This window comes from Falco naumanni, chromosome 3, assembly GCF_017639655.2.
Source record: "Falco naumanni isolate bFalNau1 chromosome 3, bFalNau1.pat, whole genome shotgun sequence".
Classification (NCBI taxonomy): Eukaryota; Metazoa; Chordata; class Aves; order Falconiformes; family Falconidae; genus Falco; species Falco naumanni.
The window spans coordinates 14,692,265-14,716,796 of record NC_054056.1 but is presented as its reverse complement, the minus strand read 5'-3'; the positions used below and the strand labels follow the sequence as shown (position 1 = coordinate 14,716,796).

General features: G+C 36.0%; 1 long non-coding RNA gene across 3 annotated transcripts in view; it reads left to right on the top strand.

Moving 5' to 3' along the window:
• Positions 1–24,532, top strand: part of LOC121085144 — a 186,618-nt gene that overhangs the window by 33,629 nt on the left and 128,457 nt on the right. For all 3 annotated transcript variants that reach the window (XR_005826959.1, XR_005826960.1, XR_005826961.1), the window contains exons 7-8: positions 2,588–2,673; positions 17,076–17,149. This is a non-coding gene — a long non-coding RNA (uncharacterized LOC121085144). The remainder of the gene's footprint in view (positions 1–2,587; positions 2,674–17,075; positions 17,150–24,532) is intronic.

Genomic DNA, 24,532 nt, shown 5'->3' with positions numbered 1-24,532 from the left:
CCCCTTGAAGGTGGTACATAATCTTTGTCTAGCTGATAGTAATAGTTGTTATAATTAAAACTAACATGAAGGGAGTATTTAAGGAATGATTCTCTGATTTGGATGCTTTGGCCTCACTTTGAAAACATGTGAAACTGGAATTATAAAACTTATTGGGTCGTTGTCTGGGCAGTATGTTTTTAATGCCCAGAATAATCCTGTCTCACTTGCTGTCTAAACCTTCTTTTTGCCATCTTACCAGTAATGTGGGACAACAGAAATATGACTATGGATGTGTAAGGTTTCTGAGATGACTGATGTGAAATCCTGTCAGGCACCTTGAAACCATTGATCTTAAACACCTTTGAACAGTTGCTTATTTTGAGATTATTTCAGCTAAAGGTTGGCATGAAGAATTCTTTTAATAAATGGATTTTCTAAATGTAGGACTTTCACTAATGTTTAAGAGGCTCTTAAATAAACAATGTAGCAAAATTCTACAAATGACTCTTGGAAAAGATGGGAAGACTATAAATGAATGTGGGAGTTAGGTTCACTCTCTGCTATTATTTATTTGCTTTGTGTACTTACAGCTGTATTAGAGAAGGATTGGGTGATGCAGTAAATCTTCTGTAGGCATAACAGCTAGGGCACTTACTCTTTTTAAAGACTATTCACCTAATGACAGTCAAATAGTTCTGCCATTCTTAGGAAGCGAGGTATGTACTGTTACTTCCCAGTGCATCCATGCAGGGTGACTTGCTGAAGGTTGTACAATGAAGCAGGGGGCGAATTCAAGAGTTCTTTCCTTCTAGTGCTTCCTCAGATCACATGACTGTAGCAAATGGATCTTTACTTGTTACTGTAAGTATCGTAACAGTCACTGCGCTAATAAATACATATGGGCAAACCTCTTGAAGGCTTGTGTCAAACACGGAAACGTTTGCACTGGAAATACTCATCTCTTGTTTCCCACGGGGTCACTGATGTTCCTTCTGTGCACTGTTAAAGAAGAAAAGTTGAATGGGCTCCCTTATTTTTTTGAACTTGATTTCCCATCCTTGATGACAGTTACATTAGCCTTGTGACTATGGTGCACTAACATCTTCCCAGTGCTAAACATTTCTTTTGAACCTGGGTGCCATAAAAGCTATCAATTAATAATAATAATTACTTTTAAAAAAGAAGAGGTTAAATTTAGTGACACAGGAACCTTTCTGAAACTCTTAGTGCGTAAAAACCTGGAGTTATTCTGTAAGCAGTGTGGTTCTCATTCATTGCCCAGAGAACAAATACTGCTACTACAGCAAAAGCTAATGGAGAGAAAGATGTTATTTACTGTCCTTGCAGAGGCAAAGACTTAACTCTTATCTTGCCATATAATGATAAAGTTACAGCACTGTGGAGATAACTGCAGCATTCACAACTAGAAATGTCTTACTTCAAGGTATTCTAGCTAGCATAAAGTATTACAGGTAGAATATTATCTTTCTTTCACACCTCACCCCACAGAATTTGAGAGAAACACTACCATATTTAGATTTTCCCCTGAATTATTCAACAACAGCTTTCCAACACAAAATATTTCTGCCAGGGTGGGAAATTACCTACGAAAGCATTCTTCTGTCTTCTGGATTGTAATATAAAATGTTTCTTCAAGTTTCCATTCATTCAGAACATGACCAAAGCAGACTTCTTGCAGGTTTTTCAGGGAACAGAAGTCATTTAATTGTGAAATTTGAGTTCCTGCAGGGTGGGTTGGTATAAAATTATCATGAGTAATTGCAGTATTATGTAATTGTTTATGTTGGTTGTTACAAAAATCATACAAGATGGCATCAGTTGTTACACCTGAATGAAAAGGTGTAATTTTGTGTAATGCTGTCAGCATAACTTCTTGGGCTTTGCAGTACTTCTTACAGTGGGACCCTGAAGAATACTTCAGAAAAGGAAGAAAAGTAAAAGCTATTAAACTTCTGTCTATGCAACCTTAATGTAAAATACTGTATTTGCGTGGATCCAATACATGTAAATGAAGAAAACAAGAGTGTAGGCATTTAAAAATTCCAGGAAATAGTCCAGAAAATATTTTTTTCTACTAACTGAAGGCTTGAAACTGTTCCGGGAAAATTATAGAGGAAAGCCTAGATCTAATCAAACTGAGAATGTGCCCATTCCGAAAGTTCAGGTGTATATAACTATTTATTTCACTCCCTGTAAGATTTTAGTTCTAAAAAAGGAAGAGCAGATAAGAGTTTCAGATCAGACAATTTGATATAACTTCTGGTTTCAAATTCTATTGACTGAGTTGTACATTCTGGATTTTACCTTTTTTTATCATTTGGCTTGAGTTACTATATAGGGGATGCTAATATTTAGTGACCAGGATCCAGTTTTGTTTACAGAAATAAATAATAGGAAATCATGAAGAATCTTAATATATGTAAATCAAAATCCACCACATTCAAGTGCTGATGATTTTGCATTTGTTCTTAAGTTATGAATGCAAAGGAAAACACTAGCACATCATAAATTACACCATTTTTGGCACTTTCCTTAAGCACTACAGAAATACTTTTTTTTTTTTTTTTTTTTTTTTCTCCTGTAGAAAGGAGGCAAAAAGCCAAGTGGCAGAATATCTGCTGAGAAAGCTGAGAAGATGACAGTCTCGCAGGAGAAAATGGAAGACAGCAGGTACGTGTGAATCAGTATTCCTTACTGCTCAGCTGGAGCATGTTGTCTGCTGAAAGAAGTTTTTGTCTCTTTGCAATACACCACTTCTAATAATTGATTTTATTCTCTTGGACAAATGATCCTGTCTGTATCTTAGCTGACCACTGAAAAATAATACTGCCTTTCACATTTTATGCCGATAACATATTTTACTGCTTTATAACCTGGGCTTGTGCTCACAAGAAACATGTTTCTCAGTCCTTCAGTTTGAGAGTGTTTGGTGTCGGGTCATTGAGCTGTTTGGGGTTGGGTTTTTTTAATATCTGGTCTTGGGTTTTTAGAGCTTTTCCCTCTTCTTTCAAACGAAGTAGGTGTGGGAGATTTCACTACACCTTTAAAATCGCCATCAAATCTGCAACCTGGTTTTTCAGCTGTTTTGCAGTCTGCTCTGATTTCTGTGTTCCTGTGATTTACACTGATTAATTACATCTAACCTTGCTAGTTTAAAATGGGTGTGTTTAAATGAACCTCCATAACTCCATTACACATGGTGTAGATAGTTAAAAAGGAAAAAAAAAAATTAAATAGGAAAGAAAAACTTCTCTGCTCACTAGGTTAGTCAAGTTTTTCAAGGGTGATTTGAACAAAGGTAGCAACATAAAAAAATTAGTTTATTTAAGCATGAAAATCCCTGCTCTCTGGGAAAAAAGCAAAACAAACAACTAAAACCCACTAGTTTGAGTTTACTGGAAGTCTAGAATGGAATTAGGTGAAGCAAATAGTATATTATGACCCTTTGTGGTGTTAATCTATCAGAAGTAAACTCCAGCTATAGATTTTCAGTGCATGATCAGCATGCTTTCTGTGCTTTTACTGTTTGAAAACAACACCACCAGCATTGCATTCTTCTGCCTGATAGGAAAGAATTATCTTCCACTGTTTCATGATTACAGGCTCAGGAAGGTATAGGTGTTTTATTTTATGTATACTCTGTGGTTTCATATTACATTCCGTGTTGAGATTTATAGACTCAATATTTAATGAAAGTGGAAATACCAGAATTCTCTTTGAACATGTATCTTCAATTGTGGATGGAGAAATGGCAAATTCCGTCATGTGGGAACCAGGTAGAATTATCAATATCATAAAAAGGAATTAGGATGTAATCCAAAATCCCTCCTGAAGTTGCATCCTTATAGGTTAAAAAGAGAGAAGTTAGAAATAACTGCCATGAGTGCAATTACATACAAATTGCAGACTGCCTAGAAATGGTTCTACTTTTACCTGTTGGAATTCAAATTAGCTGTTGAAAAGTTTCTGTGATTTGTTTCATAAAAACTTATGTGACATCTTTCAGGTAGCTTCCTGTTTCAACCCCTCAATAGTACTGACTTTGTACTGACTTTAGGAAAGTGGTTGGTTGTTGTTTTTTTTTAATCAGGACAATCTGTGTAAAATAATGGGGTTTAATGCTGCAAATAGAAGCTACACATCCATTTCTGACTCTGCAACTCAGAAACTTAACTGCAGTCTGTGAAATCTTGACTGTAAGCTTTCCTTGCCCAGTGTCAAGGAACTTTTAAATCCTCTTACCTTGTTGTAGGGAAGAATAAGACATCTGCAGAAGCGCAACTTATGAAAAGTGTTAGGTCTTCTTTATCATACTGGAACACATAAAAAGTACAATTCTGGCTCTGGCTGATGGTCCATTTAGCTGTTAGTGGCAAACTTTCAGATCCTATTCCTTTAATTCCAATTGGAAAAAGAGAAGATGCTCCTGCAATTTTGCAAATGCAAAGGTATGGCAGGCAGTAAGTAATAGTACGAGGATTTTTTAAAAGTCAAGGTAGCTTTGAATAGCATGGAAGAGCAAGAGAAATCGTAAATGCTGGGATACTGATCTACTGAAACTCTAGCTTTCATCAAAGAGAACATGACATCTACTGCTTTCATAGATTGAGGTGATCAATCCTGATACAGCTGATTTCTGGAGTTGCACCAAAGCCAAATTTGGCTCAGGGTGTGTAAATTGCTTCATATGTGTGTTAAAAAGATTAGAATAGTAGAAATTTTTTTTTTTGAAGAGCATTATTTCCTCAAAACAAAAAGTAATTTCTTTCTTTCACGATACTGCTTAGATGTGAGTTAAAAATGTATGTTTAGCTTTTGGATAACTTTATGGCTTTTCATTTTGGAGAGAATGCATGTGCAACTAGACCTCCTAGTCCTGCTTTTTATGTTCAGCATTCTCATACCAGATATTTTTGCTAGGTGACTAACTGGAAGAATTAACTGTCATTTCAAGTAGAGTGAATAAACCTTCCTTTTTGTAAGTACCATATGTGAACATAGTAAATAAAAACTCTGGTTTCTCATAACAATTTAATCGATATGCAACTCTGAAAGCAACATTGAATCTTTTCCATGATCCAGCCACAGATGTGCTTGCATTAAGGCTGTAGTATGAGATGACAGTAAATTAAATTGCAGCTATAGCGGCAAGTATTAGGGGGAAATGAAAATTCCTGACTCAGAGGAGCAGGGCAATGACAGAAAGACTCCTCATTATAGATCTTTTCATATGGAGAAGAATGACTGGTAAATGAGGTTTCTGTGACACAAAGAGGATGGAAATACAGTTGGACGTTCATGCAGAAATTGTGCTCACTGTACAAAACAAATAGAAGAATAGGGGATATCTAATTTGCATTTCTTAACTGACGAAATGGGTGTAGAGATATCCTCTGAGACAGATGACTGTTGCAACGGTTAAGAAAACAGTATTGTTTAACTTTCCCATTATTTGGGTTGTGATTAAAGTGACTTTTACTATAGCCTGCTTATTGGTAACTTTTCCAGTGTTTGCTTTAATTTATTTACTGTGCAATAGGTTACAGGCTTTTTAAAATCCTGACTTGAGCAAATCTGCCATAATGACTAATTCTCCACCTTTTTCACTAGTTCAGCTAACAGCAAAGCATAAAGTAATTACAATGGGACTTGCTGACATGTGCAGGCATTGCGATTCCAGTGTCTAATCAGACTGGTCCCACTGATTTGCAAGAGCTTCTCTGTAGCAGATGAGGCATTTTTTCATCTTTAACTACTACGAGAAGTCATGTTTATGTCAAAGTAGACAGGACAATGTGCAATGGCTAATAATAGAAATCAGAGGCACCTAACTATTTAAAGCACTTCAAAAATGCTTCATTTACCACATGCAGCAACTGTCTCCCTCATTTTTGCAGTGTGACCAGGGAATTTAGTATAGACTGTTGGGTTTTTTGTTTTGTTGTGTTTTTCCTTAAATGGCTTTGCTTGGCTGCATTTCAACCCCTTAATCTGAACCTATTTTGCTTTATCCTAAGTGGCCTAGAGAGTTTTGAATTCCCAAATTCCCAGATCTAGAATATCTGGAGATGCCTTCACATAGGATAGCATCTCTCTTCTGTGATTGGTCTTTGGGCATAAGATACCTTCAATTTCATTTTTTTCCTTTTTTTTTGGTGTGGTTTTTTTGGTTGTTTTTTTTTTTTTTTTTAACTTGGAGAAATAAAAAAGAGGGAGAAGGCTGTCTTTCAGTCAAACTTGGCTGGACTTTTATACTGTGATGTGAAGGGTATGTACTTGTGTGCTGAGAAGGGAATCTACCTTTTCAGGTATTTGAGAGGTATGTGAAATGATTGACTTTATCTTAATATTTTATACAATCAAAGATCGGGAATAACCTAGATAATCAACATATGTAGAAAAAGACAATGCTGAAGTTTCAGGCAGGTCATTTAATGTACTTGCAACTGTCTTGCACATCGATCTTCACCACTGTCTAGTAATTCCTTCAAACTACAGTAAGTCATATATTGAGTCATTAATTAGCTTCACCTAGAATTCAGTCTCTGCCTACAGTGGCAGCCACTCCATTATCATCTGGTGTATTTCAAACAATAGAAATGATTGAAACAGGAACTCCTACATTTCTATGAAGATTAAGAATGACACACCACCCTGTAATTTAGGTAGTTGTGCAAGTTTTCATTTGCATTAGCAGAATAGTGCAGATTGTGTTGAATTATTCCATTAAAATATCTTCAGGTTTTGAAAGATTTACTGTGCCATATGTATGTTGTTTATTTTGGAGTACTTTGGTTTGGTGATGATGGATTTTGCAATGGTTTTGAATATATGTGTCTTCAAATGAAAATGAAACTAATTGTCTAGAAGCCCAGAGTGGCACATTTGAGTCTCAATGCTGGTTTTAAGTCTTGAGAGTCACCTTAAAACTCTGAATTGCATTTATAGAATAGCTGAACTCAATTTTAAATTTTATCAGGTAATTCCATTTCCTTTATTAGTGAAATGAACTTCTTTCATATGTGACAAAGACAGTTACTGCAGAGTTTTGTTGTTGTGTATTTTTGTTTTCTTCAGTTATATGGTAAGTAGGGTCAAGTTTGTGTTATAATTACTTTATTTTCTCCATCCATATTCTGAGCACTATTTTTAGTCAATTTGGTACGTTTTAAAGCAACACATGGTATGTTCATGGGAGGATGTCAGTTTTCAGTGTCACTACAGAAATCTTTATCAGGATTGTTTCTCAGAATACTTATGTTTTGGAAAAAGAGTCAGAGAAACTTACTTAGTACTAAAGCTGATTCCGTTATTTTAGAAGAACTGGAACTTACTTGGCACCTAATTCTGAAACTGTAACCCACATCAGTGCTGCCCATTTGAATTCAGAATTTTGAAGGAAAGAAATGTTTACAGAACTGGACATTTGTTGATAATAGTGACAGGACAATACCAACTTTTTGTCTCTGCATTAAGACATACTTAATTTCATTTAAAAAATTGTTTTATACATAAGACAGTTTATTGTCATCTGGGATATGCAAAATTGTTGAAGCTAATGATATGGCAGACTTACTGTGGCTGCAATAAGATTTTTCTAGAAATTTCAGGACAGCAGTCAGTAAACAAAATATTGTCTGTGTTACAATTTATTCTTTGGACTTCAGCATTTTATATGCAATATTTCATCAAAAAGTGTAGGTCCTATGTATGAGTTACATGCAAGTGGGAAGTTGGTTTATCTAATCTCAAGATGCACTTTTTTATTCCATTATTCAATTTAATACATTGTTTTAAGCGGATTAGTCTCAGCTGTTGAGGTAGAAGCAGCTTGTTATTTTTCCATAGCAAAGGTCACTATGCATAAGGGTAGTCAGGTGGCTGGCAAATAAACCTTAAAATAAGTTTTATACTGCCATCTTACTTTACTTGAAAAGGGTTCTTTTAATTGCCTGGTTGTTTTATTCATGCAGGAAAAATTCCTTGCATATTATAGAATTTCACTGTGTGACAGAGTTCTCTGTCAATTCATGAAGAATATTAAATAGCTGAGGAGGATGGGCTTGATTTAATGCATGAGATATGGGACTTCACCCAGCAATGTATGAAAGTTGTATATGAATCTTTGACTGGGTTGGCTGATGCGAGGATAGAAGAGGAAATGTCAGCTTCCTTTATTATTTATTCTGAGCAATATTAATTACCTGTTTTGTGGTTGGAAAAAAAGCAGCCACATGCCGAACCTAGCCAGGCACCAAGCCCTAATCCAATCAGTCTGATGTATGCAGAAAGTTTACAGAATGACCTTGTGCATAATTACTCATTTGATGGCTGTTAGTAAATGGCACAAATGGAATCTGACATACATTATAACACATTAATGATTGCCTTCCTCCCTCCATCCTCTTCTGTACAGAAAAATGATTTTAATTAAGACTTCCGTGATTAGTCATTTAATCAGTCATTAGGCCAATACAGATGGAGTCAATTAATTTTTTTTTACACTTGAATAGAGACTTGATGCTACTGCAAACTGTACAATCTATTTTTTTTAACATTGTAACGTAGGCAATTGCCTTGATGTCTGTCTAGTAAGTGTACATTACTCTTCCAAAAACTGGATAGCATTTACAGCACATCAGTATTATGGCAACTATAGGTATGTTTTATTACACGCTACCCAAATTTCAATGAATCGGTTCAGTTTTGAATTCAGACTGATGGTTGTTCTTGTTATGAAGTATCGTTCATTTTTTGAAGACTAGTGGGGCAAAGTTGCCTTTTAAAGCATCTCCTAATGTATTTTGTTATTACAAATAATAATGCTTCATGTTTCAGTGCTAAATTTCTTGCAGGAATTGCAGATGTTTTATGAACTTCAGGTCCTGTTTCATTTTGTGTGGGAAGGCTTTCTATTGACTTGGCAGATTCAAAAAATTAGTTGTATATAGTTATGGAATTACTCACTAAAAATCATAAGAGTACTTGAGTGATCACCATGTTAGATCAATAATATTTGAAATTACTCACTGGCTGTATATCCAAGTCATTGGTCATTTAGAGGACAAGAAGAGAACAGAAGTCTTTTAGTTTTTTCAGTTTTCTAGAACTATTTTAGAATAGGTCTTCACCTGCTGTTGTGGTTGACTGATAGATCTTCCCTTTGAACATTAGCACACCAAAACAGTATCAAAACTTGTTTTAAAATGACAAAGCAACTTTCACTTCTATTCTATGAGCAATTAAATACAGAGAAAATTAACGAACTGATGGAAGTTCCATGATGGTTTTATTGACTGCTGTGAGTTGGCTCATAAAGCATCATTGGTTGTTTCTAGTGCTGTGTTTCTTAGGTGAGTCAGATAGTCTGGCTACCGTGGATATCTTCATCATCAGGTTGCAAGGAAGGGTAGCAGCAAATGTCTCCCCCATAACAACTGAATGAATTACAAGCAAGATACGAGTTTGCTCCATCAAATAATAACCTTGTTGTGCTAGGTCAGGTATATGAGATGAGCAACTGCAAATGGGAAAGTGTTTGTGCAGTAGGTACAAGGTGGTCTGGTACATTTGGTTTGCACTTTAAATGTGATTGAATAATTACTGTTGAGCAGTTAATTAGAAAGACCCTAATGTAAGACTAGCCTGTGACATGAGAGAAGATTGCAAAAAGAATGACTTATGAGCCCCTGTCTGGAAAAATTACCGGACAAAAAAAAGGACGATAAAATTCTGAGGCAGTGTGATCTAATAGAGAATAGGAAAGCAATTCAGCTGGACTGCCAACAAACAGGCTCTGTGGAACGTAGCTTGAAATAAGTAAAAGTGGAGATCCTGCTGCATAAAGTAGTATAAGAATTAGTTAATTCACTGCCACCCAAACTCTTGAGTCCATTTCCAAGATAAATTAAAAACAAGGCAATTGAAGCCTGTGGGAGTAAATGGGGTTAAGAGTCTATGCCAACGGCAAATTTTTGTAGTCACTGGTGTTTCTGTTTGGTTTCCCGATGTTGTCCCTGTGCTGGGAGGTGAGAGGGAGCTGTCCAGCCTCGGTACGGAGTGGCTTCCCACTAGGTCACATCCTCACCCTGACAGCAGTTGGTTTTAATGTGGTCTTGGTGGGCTATGGCAGAGGCAAAAGAGAAGGGAATACATCGAGTTGTGTCTTCCTTAAGAAAGCTTTCAACGATTGCAAAATGATCCCTGTCTTGTCTAGCCCAGGAATAATAAATAAAAGCAGGTGTGAGGTGTTAGAATTGAAAACAGCTGGATATGACAGATGTGATCTGACTTCTCTAGAGCTTCAGTCTTTAATCCCTGTGGCTCAGTGTGAATATTTCCCTCCTGATGAAATGCAGAAATAATAAATAGAACACAGCATATGGAAGGGTTCCTAGACTGAGAAAGGAGGAGGGGACAAGTCACAGTTAACTCTATGCTCACTTCTCCTTGTATGTGTATATGTCAGCAACCTTTCTTAACGCATTCTATAAATCCTTATTGTCTGTTTCTTGGGAGTTTGCTGCAAAGCATGTCTTGCTAAGAGAAAAAAAATCAGAAGCCTCTGAAAATTTGTGTTGCAACTGGAATTTACCTTAATTCAGAGCTATAATTTTGAATATGTATAATGATCCCCTCCCCATTTTTGGTGTAGTTTTTGCACATAAACACTTCTTCCCAACTAAAGTAAAAGCTGAACCATCACTATATATTGCAATGAAATGCCTCTCTGTACCATTAAAATGATCTGATATTCAGTTAAAGTATAGTCATCCATCCTTGTTCTGTAGCTTGAATCCTGTCAAATCCTGAGCCTTGTAGTCTGCCGCAGAGTGGGTTTGTCCACTGGAAAAAACCTGCCATCTAATTTAGAAAGTTCCATGCAAAGATTGAATAGGAAGAGCAATCCAGTTGGTTAGAGGTAACATGGTAATTGAGATGACATCAAAAGATGCATTACACTTGTCTGAGACAGCAGGATTCAAAAATAGTTGTAGTGCAATTCTATCCTACCCAGTAATGTGGTGGGTTTTTTTTTATTGAACCTGGGTTTAAAATGCTTTGTTGGAATGAATATTTGGGCGTGGATGTGAAGTAGTATGTAAAAGAAACAGAGAAACACCTGCTTAAGTAAATGAAATGTGGGTTCTTTCTTTCTTTCGTGTTTTCTATTCCAAGAGTAATGATAAGATTCATCAGGGTCACACTTGGAAGCTGTCTTGCAAAGTAGATCATTTAGAAAAACGTTTTGGCACCCTGCTGTTTTGTCATGTATTTCAAGCAGGTTGTGCCAAAAGAAAATTGTAGAAACTGCTGTCATGGAGTACAAAATCATTGGATTTATAATAGGGAGCCAGTGGCAAGAATTCATTATACATTCACACCTGCAGATAAAGAGCATCTAAGATTGGAAGTTTTATTCCACTCAACTTTGATCCTGATATTATTAGATGATATTAGCATCATCCTACACTAGATTCTGGAATTGGAGCAGATATGAATTCCATCTATTAATTTTTTAATAGAAGTCATTACTTCTGTACAGTGACCGTACCCTGTATTTAGAGCAGTCATTCTGGATACTGAGACTTTTGATTTCTGTTGTTATATTGCATGGTCCTAGTCTCCTATAAGTAATTTCACAGAATCATAGGATGGTTTGGGTTGGAAGGGACCTTGAAGAGCATCTAGTTCCAGTCTCCCTGCCATGGGCAGGGACATCTTTCATAGACCAGGTCACTCAAAGCCCCATCCAACCTGGCCTTGAGCACTGCCAGGGATGGGGCACCCACAGCTGCTCTGGGCAGCCTGTGCTAGTGCCTCACCACCCTCACAAGGAAGAATTTCTTCTTAATATCTTGTCTAAATCTATCCTCTTTCAGTTTAAAGCCATTCCTCCTTCTCCTGTTACTACATGCCCTTGTAAAAAGTCCCTCTCCAGCTTTCCTGTTGGCCCCTTTAGGCACTGGAAGGCTGCTCTAAGGTCCTCCTGGAGCCTTCTCTTCTGCAGGCTGAACAACCCCAGCGCTCTCAGCCTGGCTTCACAGAATCTGCCATCTAGTTTGATTTATAAGTCTTCCTAGTTAATCTTCCCAAGTTGTACAAATCAGCACTTGAGATGGGAAAGAAAACAGGTATATTGCACCTGTATGAAGGCACTCCAACTTATGGTTGATTAGGAAGGGTCTCAAAAGGGAGATTTTCAATGAGTTAACTCAGCCCAACTCTCAGCCTGTCATCTTTACCCTTCATAAACTAATAATATGAAAATCACTCAACTAAAATTGTTCCACTATCGTGAATAGAAACTTTCTTATACTTCTGAAGTATGTGGAATAATTTCATAAAGTTCTAAACGTCAAGTGCTATCCTTACATAGAACTTGCTAATTTAGGCTCTTTATTATATATTTGTAAATACATAGCTCTGTGCCAAAATACCACTTAAACAGTAACACATACTAAGACTGGGAATTGTTCATCTCAACCTAACCTTGGGAGCCCAGATTCTCTGTTTCAGCTCAATAGTTGTGGTTCTAGTATCCCAGTTCAGCTCTTCCAGCTCAGTTTTAGAGATTAAACCCCATATTCTACATGTGCTGGTTCCTTTCCTTACCCTGCAACGGATAAATTTTTAGTTTACACTTGTATGTGTTCATACAGAGCTATATCAAACAGAACTATAAAATTTGGGCCCAACTTGTGCCTTGTGTTAAATAGCCATAGTCATATTGAAATTACTTTTACTGATAGTTAACAGCTGAATATTTCACCAGTTGCATCTAGGTATAAATGAAATTTGTTTGCTATGAAGAATGATCACAGCCAATTAAATCTGCATTTCTAGATGTTTGAGAGTAAAATCTTCAGAGCTTGTACAGGAATTTTTGCACAGCTCCTGTTCCCTGCATAATGGCTGGAGATGCACACTTAAGTGTTTCAGTAGCCATCATCTTTGGCAACTTGCATGGCCATAAAGAGTGTTTATAGCAAAGTAAAGATCTGCCACCTGAAGGTTTTGATTTGTACTTTGGGGAAACTTAAAACAGGAATGCAGATTTTTGTCTATTGTTTTAAGGGAATTGATAGTTTAGTCAGATGAAGGCAATATTATCTAAAGCTTTACAGACAAATACTGTACAAACATTGTGAAAGCACTTAAATATGTAATACTAATCCAATTAAGTTATTTTTATGACTAGATGATGAGTTACTGGTAGTTTATTTGTAGGCAGCAATTTAAGTAAATCCCAAAGGTTACATGCTGCACAGAAGAATCTAAAATAATTCAAGGTCCTGAAGACCTTTGTTGTAAATAATCATTTAGTTTGGATATTTGTTACCAGATAGGCTCTGTGTTCAGCTAAGAAATCAGCAGTGTGATGAATTTTTCTAATGTTAATTGATGGGGCAAGTTGAGTATGCTAATTATCCAGAATTAATTCCATGTGATACAAAAAGTCTACTTCCAAAAGAGTGTGTAGGAGTCGTCATCTTGTTATAAACAACTTTGATTAGATTTCTGTCTACAGGGGCATTAAAACACCTCTGTAGAAGAATGAGTCTGACTTGCAGTCTTTCCATAAAAGCCTTTGCTGTTGTATAAATTACTCCATGGAGTGTTTGCTACTTTCTTGCTCTTCTATAGGTGACAGTACTACTGTATGGGATCCATTTGAGTAAAAATCCAGCCTAAGTTAGCATTTAGTGACAGGCTTGGCAGTGTTAGCTTTGCAGTTAGACTTGATGATCTAAAGGTCTCTTCCAATCTAAATGATGCTGTGATTCTGTGACTGACTTGTGTAGCCTGCCTTTCTATTAGTTTGTAATTTTCACCCTGAAAACGTAGAGAAATTAAACCCTTTGTTGAATTACATGCCTTTCAAGTAGAGTATAAAATAAAACCAGTGGTGTGCCAGTAAGATTAGCAGCCAGAGCTGAAACTGGGTTAGCAGTTTGTTCACGCAAACTTACCATGGTCTTTGTTTCCCAAAGGTCATGATACTGGCAGAGCAGTAGAAGGAGTGGTAGAATGCCATCTGTAGATGTGTGGAGTGTGGAGATGCCCCTGTATTTCTGAGAGAGATTGATAGGGAATCATGAATACAGTTTATAAAAAGAAGGTAATTGACTTGATAGAGGGATTCACCTCTAATAGAGAATCAGACTGGCTATCCCTAGAACTAAGAGACACACTGTATGAAATGTAAAGTTTTCCATATTTGTACAAAGAGAAAACAGAATTAAAATTAGGATTTTATAGGTCCACAGATTAAATCACTTGGCTTCAAAATTCTGTTCACCAACAAGGAATCCTCCTGGAATTTATAGAACAGCATGTTGTTCATAGTGTATCGAACACATTTATCATTTTGCTTATTACAAGTTTACTCTTTGCACATTAATCTGCTTGTGGAATATGTTTTGGTAGACTGAGATTTATTTTTTCCACATACATTAGGTGACTGGCAAGATTCAGTCATTTCTACAGAATAAGTATGTGGAACAATTTTTGTTTGCCACTCTACTCCATGTGTAGAGATGGGCTTGAAGCAACAGTGACCCTGTGCCCTGAATGTCGGTCTTATGGCAGAGTCCACCAAGAAGCGCTCCCTTTTGAGACCTTTCCTAAGCACCAGTGAGTTGGAGTGCCTTCATACAGGTGCAATATACCTGTTTTCTTTCCTATCTCCGGTGCTCGTTTGTACAACTTTGAATGATTAACTAGGAAGACTTTTAAATCAAACTAGATGGCAGATTCTTCAACCCCTCCCATGATGTATTTGATCTGTGGCTGCTGAAGTTCTGACAAAGAAAAGAGAAAATGATACTCCATTTCTAATTAAAGAAGTAATTTTCCTTTGCAAATAGACTTTTTATCTCAGCTACAGTGTTAAGGATCAGTGGGTTGTCACATGTATGTCTTTTTAATAAATGCCAGCTGAGATGACATTAAAGTGATAGACTGATCACTGTAATCAATGCAATTCAAAATTGCTTTATGTCTTAAATGAACTTGGTTCCTTTCTGTGATTCTCCTACAGTTAACATTGTCTGAGCAATGAAGTACAAGGTTACATCTTCATTTGAAGTAGAAAGTGATGATGATATGGAATTAAAATTTTTTACACAGGTGCAGGTTTTGCAGTTTAACTCCTGTTTTTATGCAATTCAAAGGACCTCGCTATATATTCTTATTGCAAAAAAACAGTAAGAACAGAAAATTAAATTTAAAGGAGAAGCAAATGATGTGAAGCTTCCCGTTTCTTCTTCCCCCCACCATAAAAAGAGTGAGTGGCCAAGGCTTACTTTTTATTTGCTTAATTGACTTGCCTTAAGCCATGAGTGTTGATGCCTTAAAACACAGATATTTCTCAACTCAGAGGCAATCAGAATTGGTATTTAAGCACGAACATGTGGTTCATCTTAACAGAATAACTGTGTGTCTGTTGTGCGGTGCCTGTGCATTTAATGCCACACGCAGGCTTATTTGTATTATTTAAAATGATACTGATATGTTTTGGTCTCTCCTAAGCACATCTTCCCTGGCTTCTGGCAAGGCAATGCATCTGAAAAAAGACAGCCCCGCTGATGATGCAGTTGGTGATGATACAGGAGGGCAAACACAACACCAGCTAACAGTCTAATTCTGAACTAAAGGAATCTTTCCATACCATTATTCTCACATTCTATTCAGTGTCTTTAAAATCTTTTTATGCAGAATACTTCAGAACTCCTTTCTTGTTCTGGATTTATTTTCTCAAAACCCTAGAGGGTTCTGTAAAAACTCTCAGGATCCTTGTAAACCTTTTAATTTCTCTTAAAGTTGGCAGACTGACAGGCCTTAGTTACGCTTAGTGCTAAATTATTTATCTTCCTTTTCCCTCCTAGCCCTGACTTCTGAATCTTTAACCTGACTCCTGGGATGTGTGGGGCTTTTCCCCGCCCCCCCCCCCCCCCCCCCCCCCCCATTTGAAGTGAAGCCATTTTTATCTTTTGTTTTTAGTGTTTTACTATGAAAGAATGTACATGTAAAATTTGGATCTATAAGTATGTTTAAGATGTGGTATCTGCTTTTCTTTTTTTAATTGTAATTCTAAGTGTAAAAAGGTAACTAGGTCTTATGTTTTTATGTTTATATTTTATGTTTACTTGCATGTGATTCTTACTCCTGCATTCAAGAGTGGATCTCAAATTGATATTTTTTTTAATGCCATTCCTATACTATCTCATATCATGTGTTACAGAACAGTTTTGAGGCTTTCTCCTCCAGAACCAAAAATTGCCAAGAGTTTTTCAATAATGATGTTGAAATGCTGGTAAAATAAAAAGTTAAGCACACAACCTCCTTTAATTCCATGGAGTGCAATGTAGTGTCACTAGATCAGTCCATTTTTGATGGGACATAAGCGCATAATTGAACTCCTTCCTAAAAATCTTGTTGTTGTGCTTTATGTTATCTATGTCCTAATAGCTTTCAAGTAGGAAAGAAGTGAATAAATGATAAACAGAGAATGTTCTTCATTTTCATTGCTTATCAGGAGTGAAAAGTGTTTATCTTTACAAAATACAAGGATAACTATTTAAATACTAGCTTTTTTTCACTATGTTTTTAGCTTTCATATATGCAAGAAGTTTCATACATAAAATGTCAACGTGTATAATATAAAACGTGAATAATATGTATGCTATTTTAATATAAGCATCTTTGTAAGCTACAGTGGTTGTGACTATGAATCATGTACTTGTTGGGCACTTAGATTTTTTGGAGTATAATTTTTTTTTAATCTCACAAGTAGGTTTACACCTTTTAAAATTGTTACATCAATAGGTAATATTTGGCTTATTTTGACAAATAAGACAATGTGGCTTTAGGATGCAGAATGCTTTTGAAATCCAGGCTAAAGGATCTGAAGCTTGTTATTATATTGTTTTGAAAGCGGCCAAGTATTTCACGTTAAAGTGAAAAGTACCAAACATTTCACTGGAGGAAGTGTCTTGAACTGTTGTATGAGCAAACATGTAAGTACCCATTGTTATTGGTAGTAACAACGTATTTATTCTAATCTTTAGATCTCATGTGGCATCCTAGGAATACAAGCTACAGAAGGATCAGCACCTCATAAAGACTTCTAAGCCATTGCAAGGTAAAGATCTTTTTTTCCCTGTCTATCATAGTCATCAACTGAAAAACTGTAGAAGCTGGTTTATAGTATAATTTCAGGACTAAATGTATTGATCATGAAGATTATGTCAATCCTTACATTGCTTCTAGGATTAGTAAAGCAAGCCAGTCAAATTTTCCTGCAACTTTTTATTTCAAAACATTTATCTTTAGAGTCTTGAGTAAATCTCTAATCTGTCACGTGTCTGATGATTTTGGGTGCTACTTTTAATCAGGATTCTGTTGTTTCTGATATTCTCTAAAACCATTGTATTTATCTTGTGTGTGGTTATAAACAAGATTGTGGGAGCCTTCAGTCTCCTCCTCTTATGACACTAAGCCCAAAGTCACATATGGAATTAAGCTTTCATTTAATTTTACGTTGAAAATAAATGTGTGGCAATAGCATGAGAAACTGTGAATAAATGCTTGTTCTTAAGGCTACAGAGGAGTAGGAGAAGCCATGCAATGTGCTATCCAGGGGTCCAGATCATCAGTTCACATCAAATAGCAAATCACAAAACTGGCAGTTACTGTCCAAGGGGACAATCCTCCTGATTGAAGGGGAAAGATTAAAGAAAACCCCTTTTATCCTTAAGATGGATGATGTATACTTGGTTCTTGTGCTGTAGCAAGTTTTATTAGTAATTTTAAAAACCTGGATATTTGCCGTTTCTTTAAAAACATGACTGACGAAACCAAAGACCATTGTTACTGTAGGAGTTATGCTTCATTGATATGTTGTTACTGTGAGCTTGAAGCATCCCATGCATGCAGCATAAGAGTAATGGAATGGAAGATCAGCTTTATTTGCTGTTGTCAAAATTCACATTCTTTCAATAACCTTTTTTGGAACATATTTCCAAGGGACATGATAAATTTCTCCATCACTTGGTGTCTGTAAGCCCTGATCCTAACTTTCCCTTCTAGCTTAAAGCTATGAATCTATGTACATGTGAAATTAAAATATGCAGTGAGTGTTCAAAATGCATCTTCTTCATCTTGAATATTCTGTTTTTTTCTGTCTTCATTCCAAGTTCTTGACAAGGTAGATTTCCTTATCTTGTTTTATTAGACTGTTCAAATTGCCATGCAGGATACTTGCTATAATACTTCAGTTTCATTTTTACTCACATTAGTATTAAACAGTAACTTTCTATTCTATTTTTGAAGTTGGTGACCTCTGAAGGATTTGGAACTCTGAAAGTTTCATTGGTGGAAAAATATCTGATATCATATTCTGGAAAGCCTCTGGCTCATTAACTTATGTCTATTAATGGCTGCAAAATTCATAAACCTTTACATAATGATTTTCTTTAACTGTAGTTCTATTAATTTTATGGTAATTTTACTGTTATTTATGATCGTCAAAAGAGTCTGTTGGAAAAAGAGATAATAGCACAGGGCTTCCAATTTGTGGATCCTCTATGCCTTATAGTAATTGTTGCAGGCTCTATTAAAGATTAAGGAGGTTACAAGCTTTGACTTTATAAGGTGAAACTAATTCTTTGAAGGGAAAGTTATATTGTTAATAGTGACTGGAATTAATTACTCAAAGAGCTGTAGTAATTCATTCATGAGTTCCATTCAGTTTTACTCCTTTAAGGCTTTAAAAAGTTTCTGTTTAATCTGAGGGATCCTAACTCCTTTTTGTCTGTCTGCTTATGCGTTACCAGGAGCTTTTCACACTCTTAAAAACCCACGAACAAATGAACACTCAAGCAAACAAAAAAACCCCAACCAGCCTATAATTAGAAACAATTCACACTAAAAAATTAAATTACTATGTTATCTTTAAAAATACTGGAAAAAAACCAATCTACATTCCTGTTTATCTCTCTGGAACATACTGAATATGTGGTAGTTCAAGATCCGTACTGTACATGGCAGACAGATAGTTAAAAGCACTATCATCTGGTTAATGTAATATACCAGAAATAGAGAAGCTAGCAGATATTTTCTATAAGGTGCATAGTAAGTACCCTATATTTTGATTAAATGCACAGAATAAACCAAAGAAACATGTAATACAGGCAGGAGATCTTGAGTTTTAGGATTTTAGGAGATGTTAGATTGGTTTACTTGCCATCCTAAAAATTCCTAAAGAAACGTCTCTTCTGTTCATAACTCAGAGCTAGAACTAAAAGCTGCAGCCTGAAGTCTCATTAAAGATTTGCATGTGAAGAGATTTCAAAGTCAGAGATTGATCAGTGTGTAAGTTAGGTTTTTTATTTTTTTTCTGGTGTCAAGATACGTAGTATCTTAAAAATACTTCCTTCAGGTATGTTGCACTATTTCTTGTTTTTCAATTGCATTCAGGGGTGGGGTCGGGGAAGCAGTATTCCTTTAAAATTATTTCCATTGTGTAATCTACTTGGATTTTCAGACTTTCCGTGGTTCTTTACACAACCACTATGCATTTCTATTATTTAATTTTCGCCTTCCATCTGCTAAGGCAGAACAATGATTGTTGTCTTGTTGGTTTGTCAGTGTTTTGAAGGCTGTCATTATGTTCTAGAAGATTTGAACTCATACATCTGGTATGCATGGACACTACAGATTCTAGGGCCATTTTCATAAGTCCTCAGTTGAACTTTCTCTGTTCACTACTTTTCTCATTATTACAAATCTTTTAGTGGATTGGTGGCCTGTTTATGTTAGTCTTGTACAGTCATGGCAGCTTTTCATGTGAGTTTTATATGTATTGGTACTCATCCAATTTTACATATACAAATAGTCCCATAGAAGCTGTTAAATGCTGTTCATATGCATAAAGGAGAGTACATTTATACAGGCTTGTAGGACTTGGCCTAATGTTTATTACCTGAGCCTTTTTGATAGAAAGTATCCTACAGCTACACCAGCTAATGCTAAAATCCTATATTGTCGTAAATCACTGTTTAAATTACCATTGAGGCATCTTTTTAACTTTATATTGTCTTGGGAGATTATTTTATAGGCTAAGAAGTGATAGTCCTAACTGGTAGCACAAATTGTCATGCTGTCTACTCAGTGATTACAGTAGTCAGAATTTGTGATTTAGCAGATATAACAGCATTTGGTGTTAGAATGGTATAATTTTTTTCATACTTTGTTTGAATATTTGTTATGGTTGTAAATTTCTGTCCTGTTGCCTCCCTGTTTGTGTACTGAAATAATTTTGTTTGGGGTAGGTTTTATTTTTTCCCCATTTGAAATATTTAATTCCCAACTTTCTGTTATCTTTTTCAGGCCAGTATGTGCTTATGGTCCATGAAGTGACCATGCCCCCATTCTTGGGCCATACTCTCCTACTTGCCTTCAAACTCTTGATTTTTTCCAGACAAAACCAAAACAAAGAGCAAAGATTCTTTCAAAGTCACCAGCAAGTAAAAAGGCTCAAAACCCACAGGCAGAGCTCTTATCCAAGGTACACTGAAGTCAGTGGAATTTTTCCCACTGAATGCAGTGGAAGCTGGATTCAGTCTTTGCATGCCAGTCCCCCTTGTAAGGCTTTTTCATGCAGGAATGAAATTTTGGGGCTTCAGTTTTGAAAATTATAGTCTTCTAATAGCCAAGAAAATAATTGACTTATTGATCCATGTCGTGGTCATCTTCTTACTATTAACATTTTAGAAGGAAAAAAAAAACCCAGATATTTTCTGTGTAGGTTTGAGATACAGATTAAAAATTTGTATCAGTTCTGGTTTTTTATGTTGGAGGCTCTATTTTATTTAAAGTATTTTGATCAAAAAATATAGTAAATTAATCTTTGTGACAATTGTAATCACATCTCTAATAATATGTTGTGATTGTTTCATGCAATTCATGTTCACAAAGTACCTCTGTTGCATGAGGACAGCCAAGTAACTCTCCTCAAACTGACAGTCTATCAGCTTCAAACAACCAGTTCTCAAAATAATTATATATCAAATTTAAGTCTTACTGATTTTTCTGCAAATTTATTTAATAATTGTAAGCAACAGAGGACATTTTCATTAGGAAAATTATGCTGATGAACTTCTCTGCTCATATTCATCAATGTCCATGTATTCACTGTATGAAGAAATGTTCACTTGAAAAATTAGGTAGGAATCCTCTAAAAGCCTGCTAATTGAAGTCCAATGCTTTTGTGTGTGGACCAGAGGTTGACGATATCTGTAAAGGGGAGGGCTAGGGTTAATTCACATCACTGAATCCAAATCCATAACTAGGCCTTATCTTAAATGTCCATTGTTGAAGCAAATAGAAAAATTCAAAGTAAAAAGAGAGAAAGCACCTTAATCTAACTCAAAGTTCTCTCACAAGAGCCTCTTAGGGTAGAAATAAAATTTGGAAATGTGAAGGTGGCATTGCAAGGCATGCCTTTGATGTTCCATAACTTGTAATATCTTGACTTTTTAACCTTCAGAATACATCTGATTTCACTGTCATCATGTTTGTTCCTTCTTTGGTGATGAACTTTATTTCCTTCACATTTTCTTACAATGCAATCATTTTGTTTAAGTAGCATTAGCATTTACCAATAACAGCAGTGTTTGGCACTTTCCCTCAGTCTTCATTCAAGAATCTCAGACCTTCTATTCCTTGAAGTTATGGCCAAAACTTCACACCAAGAGCCAGTAGTTCGTTGTGAAGTCCCAGGTTTGATGCAGCTGCATTATACACGACTTGGTTATCGTAGTGCCTCTGTCGGGTAATGAACTGAATGGAGGATAAATGAGGTCAGTTGAATTATGTAGCATTTTGCCACCTGCTTAGTGCATACGTGGGAGCTTATGGTGAATTGGCTGAGATGATAACCAGTAAGTTCTTGATAACCCCATGATAACTCTCTGAAGTTGCTAACCCTTTAATCTCCTTGTAAGGTTAGGTTTTGTAGTTGGAGAAACAGAAATTTGATTAAATACAAGGGATCGTAGCCCTTGGCAGTAGAACCCAGAAATCTTGACTTTGGTAGTCCTCTGCAATGCAACTGAATGACAGTTCTGTTATTTTGCACCTCATTTTCGCGAAGTCTTCATTGATTCTGAGCATTATTGCATGCCTTTTTTCAAATATAAGAAAAAGCCCTCACAATGAAAAAAGTGATTTGTCTGCAAGTATTGTAAATGAATGAGCTCCTTAGTGTCATAGGTATCTTGCTGCTTTGTCCCCAGGTAAATACATAGCTGCCAACTTCTCTTTTTTGTTAGCCAGAACTAAGCTGTATGTATTGACCAAAAGATACATCAAATCCTGTAATCAAAAAGGTTTCATCCTTCTTTGGACTTTCCAGATTCTCTCTCTCAATTTTCCCTCTGAAATATGCTTTTTAATGAGCAGAAAGGCTGGAGGGTGAAGTCTTTGTACCAGTGGACCTTGTTAACCAGCCATTTGTGAATTCTTTTTAGACTCCAGAACAATGAGCTACGTTTCCTATTGAAGCTTTTGCTATGTAGAAGCGCTCTTGTGCTTTCAGTTCAACTAAGTTTTAACAGCAGACCTTTTCCAGGGTAGCTGATTTTGAACAACTACATGCTGTAGCATTGTTTCTCTTGGGACGACAAGAACTACAAAAACTCTCTTGGAAAAGCAGGATTCTCCTTTTCTCAGGCTTTCAATGTAGAAGTCTGATTTTCCAATATGTTATTTAAGCCAGCTAGATCAGTCTCCCTTTCCCTGCTACTGTGCAGACACCAGCTCAGTAAAAAGAAAACAGAAATTCCTCATAATTCTTTCCCCAGTGACATTTGTTGGATTGTGTGTTAGGACTGGGGGACTGTGCGTAAAGGCCAAGATCTCAAAATGTAACAATAAATGAGATGGTTTGATATTTCATAGTATTTCTGTGTGGGTTTCCTCCTCATGGAATCTGCATACTGCTATGTGTGAAGTTTGAACTCTTAGTCTGAGGGTGTAGGGTGAGTAATGTTAAGTTCTGCAAGATGAGACTATTTAGTGGCTTGGTCTTTCCTGTACTAATTTATTATATGGTGCTCTGTAAAAACCCTTTTTTGAAAATTACTAACACAGACAATTTTAGCGACAAGATTTGGATTTAGTTTTCATGTAAAGCTTAGGCACTCTGCTTACGGTAATGCCCCTGAGAGTCCCTGGTGAGAAGCAATTGCTAGCTGTTAGTCCTGTATCAAAACAAATTTATAAATCTAAGTTTCTGAATCTCCTGCTGACTACCATCTTTCTTGAGACTGACAATACTTACAAGTTGCAAGACTCTCCTTAGTGTGGTAGATGTGCAGAATGGGTCATTATTGCTCAGTATGAAACAGGAGAAAGAACTCGAAACAATATTGCTAGTGAAGATGCATAGGAGACACAGCTACATTTTAAAATGTCCTTTAGAGCTTTGTAATGCAAGCAGGCCATGTGTCTCAGCATCAGTATACATTTTTTTCTGTACAACTAAGTATTGTTTTTATTCCTCCTCCTTTGTTTAGTTTATTATAATCAAACACAAAGTTGGGGCTGGGGACGTTATGCAACACATAATCTGTAATCTTTAAAAAATGAATGGTCTTCATATTTTGTAGTGATTTTATAGGATTACAGAACGTGCAGTTGAAGCCAAAAGCCTCCTTTCATGTACACACAGCAGTGGTGGCAAAATAACTGACCACAACTGGTGAAAGAATCAATTATTCTACTCTTGTTAAATACTCATGGGCTGTGGTGATCCAGAAATCGTAGGTCATATTAGCTGCATTTTTATACCTTTAAAAGAAAGTTTATTACATTGTCTAGTATATTTGATATAAATTCTCCAGACAGTGGTGGCTGTGTGTACTGTACTGCAGGTTTTTAGTTTATTAAAATGTATTGGGCCAAATCCTAATGTTAATGAAATCTGTTAAATTCCTCCCAGTTACATTTTTTTAAATAGGGAATGTAAAACATCTGCTTTCTAAGTAATCTCTTTCTCATGTCAGTAATTATAGTTGTATAGACATAGGCGAAATCTTAAATATGCAGTCCTCAAGGAGCTAGCGTATTTTTTAGAGACAACTTAAACGACCTTTCTTGTCATTGTTTTTGCTTTTTGTTCATGTTGTCTTACTTAGTTCCCCACTTGGAACTCTGTATTTCTATATATAACTATGCTACTAAAAAAGGGATTTTCATTCTTAATTTGAGTCTCTAAATGCTACAATATTACAGTGTTTGACTGTGTTACTGTTTCTAACTTTTGCTGGTTTTACCAACATGAATTGTACTCTTAATGTGAAGAGTGCTCTTCACCATACTTGAATATATCTCTGTTCCCATTCTATCCCACAAACACTCCTCACAGATGACTTTTGAAAGATTTTGAAGAGAATTGGTGATTTCAGTGTGCACTTGGAACAGATACTTATTGTGATAATTTTTTTTAATTGTATGTTCTATA